The following is an 8518-nucleotide window of genomic DNA, read 5'->3' as shown; positions in this document are numbered from 1 at the left end:
GTCTTGATGCAGACAGAACGGGTAGTTGCTTATGGGTCTCGACAGTTGAAGACTCACGAGTTAAACTATCTGACACATGATTTGGAGTTGGCAGCGGTTATCCTTGCCCTGAAGGGGTGGAGACATTATTTGTATGGGGAGAAGTTTGAAGTTTTCTTCGATCACAAGAGTCTCAAATATCTCTTCTCTCAGAAGGATTTGAATTTGAAACAGCGCAGATGGGTTGAGTTCATGGAGGACTATGACTTTGTGTTGCAGTATCATCTAGGGAAGGCCAACGTGGTGGCTGATGCATTGAGTAGGAAGTCACAGGGTACTCTTGCTAGCATTTTCATTCACAGATGGAAGATGCTAGAAGAGCTTGCAGATCTTGGTTTGCAGTTGTATGAGGATGTTTCACCGGCTATTTTGTTTAGCCTTGTGGCTCAACCGGCTCTTGTTAGCAGAGTTATTGAGGCACAACAGGAGGATGGGGAGATGAAGTCCATCCACGATCAGATTTCAGGCGGCGGGAATATAAAGGGTTGGACCTTACATTCAGACAGTGGTCTCAGGTACAGAGGGAGGATGTTTGTCCCTTTGTCTTGTTGTGACGATGTTCTTCAGGATTTTCACCATTCTCGACTCGCAGTTCATCCAGGTGGTACAAAGATGTATCACAATTTGCGGAGACAGTTTTAGTGGAAGGGTATGAAACGGGATGTTTCTCAGTTCGTGGCTAAATGCTTTACTTGTCAGCAAGTGAAGGCAGAGCATCAGAGACTGGCAGGTTTGTTGCAACCACTACTAGTGGTAGAGTGGAAGTAGGAGCACATCCCTATGGATTTCGTGACGGGACTTCCAAGATCCAAGGTAGGGAATGATGTCGTTTGGGTCATTATTGATAGATTGACTAAGACGACTCACTTTTTGCCTATGATAATGACAGATGACGCAGAGAGGCTTAGTGGACTGTATGTGGGGTAGATTGTCAGGCTTCACGGGGTTTCGGTATCCATTGTTTCAGATAGGGATCCTAGGTTCACGTCTCACTTTTGGCAGAGTTTTTAGGAGGCTCTTGACACGGGGCTTCATTTCATCACGGCATTCCATCCTCAGACTGATGGTCAGTCAGAGCGTACCATTCAGATACTGGAGGATATGGTACGGGCTTGCATTTTGGATTTTGGGGGTAGTTGGGAAGACTACTTACCCTTGGTTGAGTTTGCCTACAACAACAGTTACCAGACCAGTATTGGCATGGCACCTTTTGAGGCATTGTATGGCAGACCTTACAGATCTCTAATTTGTTGGACCGAGGTAGGTGATACAGTCGTCTTAGGTCCCGATATTGTCTTTGAGACTACAGAGAAGATTAAGTTGATTCGGCAGCGGTTGGCTACAGCTCAAAGCAGACAGAAGAGTTATGCTGATAAGAGGAGGAGATCCTTGTCTTTTGAGGTAGGGGACCATGTCTTTCTCAAGATTTCTCCACGGAAGGGACTTCTGAGATTTAGACAGACAGGTCAGTTGTCTCCTATGTTCATTCGGCCATTTCAGATTTTGGAGTGCGTCGGTGAAGTTGCTTATCGTTTGGCATTACCGCCAGACCTGGATAGGGTTCACTACATCTTTCATATATCTATGTTGAGGAAGTACGAGCCGGATCCATCGCATGTTTTATGGTGGATAGATGTTGTTGTTGATAAGGACGTGACCTACGAGGAGGGTCCGGTCCAGATTCTTGATACACGGGAGCAGGTTTTGTTGACCAAGACCATTCCATTGGTTAAAGTCTTGTGGAGACATCACGGCGTTGAGGAGGCTACCTGGGAGCTCGAACAGGAGGTTTGCTCTTGGTATCCCCATTTGTTCTCCCTTTCAGGTACGACTCAATTTCGAGGATGAAATCCTTTTAAGGAGGGTAGGTTGTAATGACCCGGTCTTTTTCCTTCTTTTTCATTTTCGGCGATTTTCTTTTTTCATCTTTTTCCTATTTTGTATTTTTCTTATTTCGTTTTTTAGTCATTTTTCATTTTTCCGTGCATAACCTCACTTGTTGTGCTCGGATTTGATTCCGATTTTGCATGCATTCATGATATTTGATTTCCATGACATTGGTATTTTTACTTTTCTTGAAAAGCATGCTAGATTAGTACTTTTCTTGTAAAGGGCATGAATGCATACTTTAGTGTAATTATTTATAACTTTTGGGGTTTTAGTGTAATTATGTAAATAATTATTTTTCGTTTCGGGGACCTTTTTGGAATTTATTTTGGAGGATATTTTGAAAAAGAACCATTTTGTAATTTTTGGGAAGTGTGACAAGTGTCACACTCTCATGGAGCCATTTGTTAGCATTTAGGTGAAGAGACTTGGCACCATGACTTCTTGACATTTGGTGGGTGGAGATTCATCTATGTATTGGCCTTAGATTGGTGCACATGTAACCATTGATTATTGACAAGTGTAGGCTTGAGATTAAGCCTAAGGATAGAGCCTTTGATTTGTGACAAGTGTAGGATCAAGATTTAGTCTTGCAAGTGTGTGTGTGTGAGGTAGTGTAAGAGCACATAGTGAGTGGAGGATCTCTAGCCCTTCCACTCACCATTTTTCACTTATCCTCTTCATTTTTCTTAGTTCTTCAAAGTTCTAACCTAGCCACCATTGGAGAAAAGCTTGGTTAATAGCTTTCTTCTTCAATTTTGGTGCCCTTCCATTTCTCTTAGACTAAGAACCTTAACTAGTAAAAGTTTCCTCTTATTCTCCTCTTCATTAACCCTAAGCTTGTTTTCCATTTAGTGCTTGGTTGCTTGGATTATAGAGATTCAATTCTCTATTGAGGTAGGGGTGGTAGTATGTTTATATTTTAAGTGTTTTATAATCCTTTGGGGTTTAATATATATTGTGTATATACTTCTAATATGATAGTCTTGCATATTATAGGAAATCCTTATGATTGACTTAGGGTTTATTTGATCTAAGCATGTATATTGTGTATGTATCTTGTGTAGGATTATTGATGTTATATATAACTCTTATTGATTTGAATTATTATACTATTGTAATGATAATTCTACATTCAAGTTGATTACTATTGGTGATTGTAATTATTTTAGAAGCTTAGTACTATAAATGTTGTAATCTAGTATATAAAGCTTATTGTTGAGACATGATTTAAATTGATGAGTTTGTGGTATTATATTGCATATTATATCATGTTAAGAACTTGTCATTTATTATGCCATTCTAGATTTGGAACCCTAAGACATGGTTTGTGTGGTTTCAAAGATACTTGTGCATAGAAGGTGGTTAATATGCCTTAAATTATGATATATAAGTTTTGAACTTGATATATTTTGGATTCTCTTGGGACATTGTGTTACAAGTGACATGGCTAAAGTTTGGCTTTAGTGTGGGAGGTATGAGTTCTCCCCAATTGAGATAGTGCGCACTAGGGTGGTCTTCCCAGCGGGTTAATACTCGGAATAACCATATTGATCTTGGTTTAGTCTAAGACGAGATGTCCAAGTTTTCCATTATGTGATTTCGCATTAAATTTCAAGTTGACAACCAATGTTTAATTATAACGTGTAATTTTTGGTTGATTGCGAATTGATGTTGTTAAGTACATTGACATTGTTATGTGTTGTTTAAGAATCATTTAAGTTAGCTTAAGATGATCCCTTAGTACACCTTAAACATAAACGTTAAGTGGAATGCTCCCTTGTATTTGTCGATATTGATCTCGCAATGATATTGAAACTTTAGGGTATACGCATATGCTTCTCCTACGAGTAACTTGATTACTCACCCTAGTGGTTTGGGTTGTTTTTCAGGTAAAGAGACCATGTTCATGGATGCTCATCATCCTTAGAAGCTTTTGAGCTAGTTGAAGCATTTTTGTATATTAGCATGCACTTGTTTAGCATGTTTTATCTTTTAGATGTAATACTTTTGTATACCATGGATGTATGGTATTTTAGAAGCTAAGATGGCTTCCTTCATGTAATGTGTATCTAAGTACTCTTTTTTATGCTTGTTTTGTATGTGTAGCATGAGGCCAAGAGCCATTAACATTAAAGATTAAAAGCATGTTCTCTTTAAAACTCAAGTATTGCCATTGTAGCTTATTTGTGAGAAATGTAGGCTTTGTATGCTAAACTTGTTAATGGAATGTAAAGAGGATTTAGGCCATGTTGGTACATCTATTTTATTATATTGCATGCACTTGCATACTCACTTTGGCAAACAATCCCTTCATTGATGAAACAAAAACCTAAAGTTGCATATTTTTTTATTTTGACCCTATTCTGTTATAGGGGCATTTTGGGTATTTCACAATGAGTTTTTTTTTATTTTTCCTAGCAAGTCATGTAGAAAACTTCATTTTGAGGGGGGTTTCTTTTTGTGTTTTTGCAGAAAACATCATCTTGGCCCTCAAAAATCCATATTTTTCCAGAAAATCCTTGCTGCCAAGTTTTGCAAATTTTTAGTACAAATGTAGTTGGTACTATTCATCGACTTTTCTTTGAAAATCGTCACGACCGATCCGAAACTTCCGGAGGTCTTGTGGGTGTATTTTAAGATTGCATTTTCAGTTTAGGCAATTTAAAAACCTCCCGAAACCCTATTTCCAAAACTTGGGCAGTAGCTCGGATTCGTTTTTTTCCTCTTGACCTGATTTTCTTGGGGGCATTCTGGGCATTTTACAATGCATTTTTTTGTTTTCATTTGCTATTAGGGTAGGAAACTTGATTTTAGGGGGGGTTTCTTCTTTGAGTTTTTCCAAAAAAGTCCGTTTAGATACCCATTTTTACTCTCAGTTGCAGTAGTGGTGGGTTGTCCTCATCGGGCCGCTACGACATCATTTTTGTTTTTAACCTCCTTCGTCCGAACTCCGAATAATGCAATTCTTGAGTCTATCATGATTAGTTTTTCATTGTCTTCCCAGCAGTGTGCTCGATAGCACCTGAATCCACTTTTTTGAAAAATGACCATTTTGCCCCTAGGTTCCTTTTTGTCCGTTTTGAAACGACACTTTCGCATTTGTTTTCCTTTGGGTTCCGTGATCTTATTGAGAGTCACATTGGTGTCTTAGAGACGTATTGTATCTCTAGAGACCGTTGTTTCACTTTTCGCTTCCGCATTTCAGGTCCATTATCGGGTCATCTTTTGGTCATCACTAACGCACTGGGTTTACAAAAAACTTAGGCTGTCACATGGTAACTGACAGAAATTCATTACCCAGTGGATTCGCAACTAATTGTACGCCACTCCTTTGCTTGATGCATGCATGTATTTGAAGAATATATCCTTTTTTCAACCTTTAAGTGGAAACTATCACACTGGCACCAATTCAACACCCATTATACTTAATTAATTGTCTGTCATCTAAAGAACATATTATGACTCACACAATTCATAAAATAAGAACCTGTGTATAGTCACGTGCTGAAAGTATCACACAGTTCATGTTCTGATACTATCACACATAATTAAAGAGAAAGTATCACACATTTGGATAGAGTTAACACTTCATATATACGTAACTTAACCATTACTGCGGATTTATATTTTACATATCCGAAGAACTACAAAACAAACTAAGCCAAAGGACCAGAGAGCTCAATAAAAGTTTCCTTTGGAAGCTAATTTAGAAGCTTCAACAACACACAACATTGATGACATGGCAATAATGTATTTCCCATGTCATCAATGTAGTGTGATGATGAAGCTTCCAAAGAAAATATTGCCATGTCATAAATGTAGTGTGCTGGTGAAGCTTCTAAATTAGCTTCCAAATGAAATATTGCCATGTCATCAATGTATTTGCATTAGTGGATTAGTTGAGAATTGTATTTGGATTATATTACTTTGGACCTTCGCAATTATCTTACAAATTTAAGGACACATACAACATATGTATTTGCAAAAATATATTGGGATAGTTTTTATAAAACTATTAGGATAAATAGAACATATGTATTTGCATAAATTACTCAGTTGAGAGTTATACGCAGATGATTTTCCTTTGGGCCTTGGAAATGGTTTTACAAATTTATTGGGATGTTTTTTATAAACTAGTAGCATTATTATCTATTTATATCTAAGGATAACTATTACATCTATTTGCATAAATGGATTAGTTCGGAGTTATATTTGGATGATTTTCCTTTAGGCCAGGGAAATGGTCTTACAAATTTGTTGGAATGTCTTCTATAAATTGGTAGGATATTATCTAAAACAATTTTAGGATAAATGATACATATATATTCGCATAAATGGGTCAGTTGGCAGATATTTTCGAATATTTGGGCTAGGGAAATGGTCTTACAAATTTGTTGGAATGTTTTCAATAAATTGTAGGATATTCTCTAAAAAAATTTAAGGATAAATTGAACATATATATTTGCATAAATGGGTCAGTTGGGAGTTATATTCGGATGATTTTCCTTTGGGCCATGGAAATGGTCTTACAAATTTGTTGGGATGTTTTGTATAAATTGGTAGGATATTATCTAAAAAAATTTAAAGATATATGATACATATATATTTGCATAAATGGGTCAGTTGGGAGATATTTTCGGATATTTTGCCAGGGAAATGGTCTTACAAATTTGTTAGGATGTTTTCTATAAATTGGTAGGATATAAAATATAAAAATTTATGGATAAATGGTACATATATATTTGCATAAATGGGTTAGTTGGGAGATATTTTCGGATATTTTCCTCTGGGCCAGGGAAATGGTCTTACAAATTTGTTGGGATGTTTTAGATAAATTAGTAGGATATTATCTATAAAAATTTATGGATAAATTGAACATATATATTTGCATAAATGGGTCAGTTGGGAGTTATATTCCGATGATTTTCCTTTGGCCCATGGAAATGGTCTTACAAATTTGTTGGGATGTTTTGTATAAATTGGTAGGATATTATTTTAAAAAATTTAAGGATAAATGATACATATATATTTGCATAAATGGGTCAGTTGAGAGATATTTTTGGATATTTTCCTTTGGGCCAGGGAAATGGTCTTACAAATTTGTTGGGATGTTTTCTATAAATTGGTAGGATATGATCTATAAAAATTTAAGGATAAATCGTACATATATATTTGCATAAATGGGTCAGTTGGGAGATATTTTCAGATATTTTCCTTTGGGCTAGGGAAATGGTCTTACAAATTTGTTGGGATGTTTTAGATAAATTAGTAGGATATTATCTATAAAAATTTAAGGATAAATTGAACATATATATTTGGATAAATGGGTCAGTTGGGAGTTATATTCGGATGATTTTCCTTTGGGCCATGGAAATGGTCTTACAAATTTGTTGGGATATAAATTAATAGGATATTATCTAAAAAAAATTAAGGATACATAAAACATGTATATTTGCATAACTGGATCAGTTGGGAGTTATATTTACACGATTTTCCTTTCGGCCTTGGAATTTATGTTACAAATTTATTGGGATGTTTGATTAAGCTACTAATGATATTACCTATAAAAATCTAACGATAAATATAACATATATATTTGCATAAATTATCAGCTGACAGATTTGGATGAGTTTCGTTTGGGCCTTCGAAATTGTGGTTCACAAATTTATTACGAGGTTTCCCATAAAGTATAACGCATATAAGTATTACGATAACTGCTACATATGTAGTTGCATAAGTGGATGACAATGTTGTTGCATTTATATTCTATTAATTTGGACCTTGCAAATATTTTCAATGCATTTGCCCCAATTTAAATACTTGAGTTACATTCATATGTCAACAATATGCTCAATTTCATAATAAATGATCAATACCACTTAATATAACTTTGATAATACATAAAATTATACAAAGTTCACTAACCCCCCGATATTGTTATAAAAGCGAACAACAATTAAGCAGAGTTAAATAAACAACATTATAAAAACAATGTGCAATACATAATGTAATGATTGTCAAGTAGGAAAGAGTCGTTGAATTGGTCGGTTCAGCTCCGCGATTGGCATTTCAGACGTTCGCCTGACACTCCATTCGCAATTGTTTAAATCTGCTATCTTTCAATATGATCATGCCACAAAATGCAATCAAATTAGATAGCATGACAACACAAACAAATATTGCAAAAAAACTATAGTGGTACGAATTGAGTTGATGAGGACAACTATGTACCTTATCAATTTTGAAACCATCACTGAAGCAATCATCATGTGAATAATTGGTATTGGAATTGCATGAATCGGCAACAAAGGTCTGCAACATTTTATATTTTTCCTTATATATTATAAACAATCAATGTGATTATTATGCGACTTTGTAAATTGCAATTTATATGTTGGTTCCATCTTAACAGCAAAACTTGTCTGATTAGTTAATGGAGTACTTGCTTCACCAGGTTACGAAAACCTTGTCTGATGCATAACACGTTCTGGTGGTGTCACATAATTTTCTTCATTGAGAAATTCAACTGGAATTTCACAGCCCTAGAAAATAAATGTTGTAAAACATTTCACCAGATAATAACTTGTAA

This window comes from Cornus florida, unplaced genomic scaffold, assembly GCF_030987335.1.
Source record: "Cornus florida cultivar Cherokee Brave unplaced genomic scaffold, ASM3098733v1 CherokeeBrave_3.0.0_Hap2_Chr06, whole genome shotgun sequence".
Lineage (NCBI taxonomy): Eukaryota > Viridiplantae > Streptophyta > Magnoliopsida > Cornales > Cornaceae > Cornus > Cornus florida.
This window is presented reverse-complemented; position numbering follows the sequence as displayed.